The sequence below is a fragment of the Octodon degus genome, unplaced genomic scaffold, assembly GCF_000260255.1.
Source record: "Octodon degus isolate 3935 unplaced genomic scaffold, OctDeg1.0 scaffold00121, whole genome shotgun sequence".
Taxonomy (NCBI): Eukaryota; Metazoa; Chordata; class Mammalia; order Rodentia; family Octodontidae; genus Octodon; species Octodon degus.
In genome coordinates this window covers 2027197-2030501 of record NW_004524697.1, presented here as the reverse complement: position 1 = coordinate 2030501, position 3305 = coordinate 2027197, and positions in this window count along the sequence as shown.

Sequence of the window (3305 nt, the reverse complement as noted above, 5' to 3'; positions counted from 1 at the left end):
ATGGTATGGTATGGTATGGTATGGTATGGTATGGTATGGTATGGTATGGTGTGGTATGTATTTAGTACAGAGTCTACAGGGTCTCACCACACAGATTAGACTCATAGTGATCCTCCTGTTTTTAGCCTCCCATGTGCTGGGATTACAGGTATGCTCCACCACACCCAGTCTCATTGGCCATTTGGGGGCCAAGCTGGAATGACCTGACAGAATCAAATCCTGGTTCCTGAGCCTGTCTAAGCTGGCGTTTTATTTCACTGAGCTATCTGGTCAGCCTTTGAGCTATCTGGCCGGCCCTTCAGCTATCTGGCTGGCCCTAGCCTTTTAATTCACTCATCTTTCCACTAAATAGATTTAGGTAGTCCTTTTTTATGCTCTGTGATTATGTCAATTATAGAATTTATCATATCTTATGAATATTTTAACGTGCAGTGTAGTTTATTCAACTATGCTAGAAACTCAGTTTTTTGTTTGTTTGTTTGTTTGTTTGTTTTGTTTTGTTTTTGTTTGTTCCTTTTTTTGGCGGGACCGGGGAGAAACTCAGTTTTTAAGGTCATACACTAGATGTAGTCTGCAAACTTAATGCTTGCCAAAGAATATACAGTAAATAAATAGAATGAGTGAATGCATGAAATACACATTTTTCAGGAACAATTGATGGATCCTCTCTTTTGCTAAATTGGATTTCTACACAGGGTGATTGATTTCTTTTCATGTAATAATGACAGAATTGATAAATAGCCCACATAGCAATGCAGCTTATTTGTACAGCAAAGGCTATTTTTTCCATATGAAACAGACAATGCACCACCAGAACATGTTCCTGAACTAGATTCCAGAAGAAAATACATTTTGGCCTTGATTCTACACAGGCAAAGACAACTGGTGTTGTACAAAGACAGCTTCAGATTTGTGTGGTCACAATGGTCAGGGCTTTGACACCAATGCGTTTTTATTCATCATTTTCTGGTTGATTTTAGAACATTAATTATCAAAAATATTTACATCAAATTTTGCTATCTTATGTTCCACAAGGAAAAATATGAGCACAGATATTTAAGAGGATAATTTAAACACTTGCGGGTATATTTTTTATGTCCCAGAAATGGGATGCAATAAGAAAAGGATATTTATTTGATGAGAGATCAGAATATTTATGAAAAACTTCAAGTCCAATATGCATATTTTTTATCATTAGCTATAACTGATCTGAATTCAACTTCCAGCATTGGCAAGTGCTGTCCTATTAGCTTAGACAATTATGTTGTTTAACTAAATTTTAGATACTTATCTATGAAAGTTTAATCTATTTCATGTTCACATTTTGTGCATTTTCATTTGCACGTCAATTATTTCAAAGATGTCTGACTTCTTTAGAATTCCTACTGAAAACTCCAGTATTATTTGTTGAAAAGCTTGGAGCTAACACCTTTGGATTTTCTTGATGAAAAAAAATCAATAATTTAATATAGAAAGATATTATATGTATTTTACATTAATACAACTTTTAATATAACAACTTTATTGAATTATAATAACAGATTTACTAAATCACAAGTTATGTTGGTGCCATAAATTAAGTATTTAAGGGTCGAGGATATAGCTCAGGGACATAAGCACCTGCCTGGAAAGCAAAAGGACCCAAGTTCAATCCTGGTACCACACGTACACACACAAAAAAAAAAAAAAAAAGAAAAGTAATTCTTTAAAGGCTGGCGATACAGCTTAGCAGCATAAGCACCTGACTAGGAAGTGCAAGGACTTGAGTTCAATCCTGGCACCACCAAAATAATAATGATAATGATAATAATAATAATAATAATAATAATAATAATTTCCAAACTTATAAAATCTTGCATTTTTAACAATATTCATATAATTTTGCTACTGTTACTATTGACTATACAACACTTAACCACTCCACAAATAATGCTGGCACCTTCTAAGGTTCACTTCTAATTTCCATCCATCTCTAGCTCGTGGAAAATACTCAACTAGCTCTTGTCTGGATGAATTGGTCTATCCTGGACATTCCTCATGAATGAAAATGTTCTGTGAGGAAGTCTGCATCAAGTTTCTTTCATGTAGCTTAATGTTTTTCAGATGTACTGAGAAATTCTAAATTTTTAATTGCATTTCTAGTGTTTGATCATTTCATATCTCACTTACTCATATAATTCTGCATATTTTGGTGTAAAAATTGACTTTGTGGTGCAATTTTGTTTAGAGCAAAAACAAAACCAAACAGAAAGATTAAGTGGAAGGCATTTACATTTCTAGGTTATGCCTATGCCCACTAATATGTGGTCTCCCCTTAATCAGCCTCCTCCACTTTAGGTGTACATTTGTAGCAAGTGACAGACATATGTCAAATATTCTTGTCACCAAAGTTTGTAGCTTACATTAGAATTTCTTATGAGCTCTACAAACTCTATGTTTGTGTATGTAACTATCTAGTCTCATGTACATATAATTTCAGTGTAGCAGAGTAGTTCACTTCTATAAAATTGCTACTCTGCCCTCTGTCTGTTCACACTTTGACCCCTCCACTCTAACCACTGATCTTTTAATAGTCTCCATAGTCTTGTCTTTCCCAGATATCATGTGATTAGAAGCAATCAATATGTAGTGTCAACAGGCTGGCTTCTTTCACTTTCTACTCTGCCTTTCAGTTTTCTGCAGCTTCTTTCAAGTTGGATGGGAATGAATCCTCCACAAACTGAGATAAATAAACCTTTCATCCTTTAAGCTGGGGTGTCAGGATTTTGTCTGAGCAATGAAAAAAGTAACCCAGACAGGTATTTCACTTCATTTTAGAGCTAAATAAACTGAAGGTGATATTTAAGTGCTGGAAATTATAGATATATAATTGAGTTATATACATATCTTTTGTGTAAATTTTTGCATAAACACAAGTTTATAACCCCTTTGAAGGTAAATGCAAAGAAATGCAATTGCTAGATTCAATGGCAAAATATGTTTAGCTTTGAAAAAAACTTCCAGTTGCCTTCCAAAGTTAGAGCATCATTTTTTATTCCTACACACAAAAAAGAAACAACAAAAAACGAGAGCCTTATTGTTCCAAATCAGTGTTGCATTTGACATTGGCAGCATTCTAGATTTTGAATGTTTTTATAGGTTTTCTGTGCTATACCACTTCTGTCCTGATTTATCTATTACTGCTGACATTATGTGAAGTATCTTTTCACATACTTTCGTGTTATTTATATGTTCTTTGGTTAGTTGGCTATTAACTTGGCTGGTAAATAAACTGGGTCATTTATTTCTGAGTTGTAAATGTTATA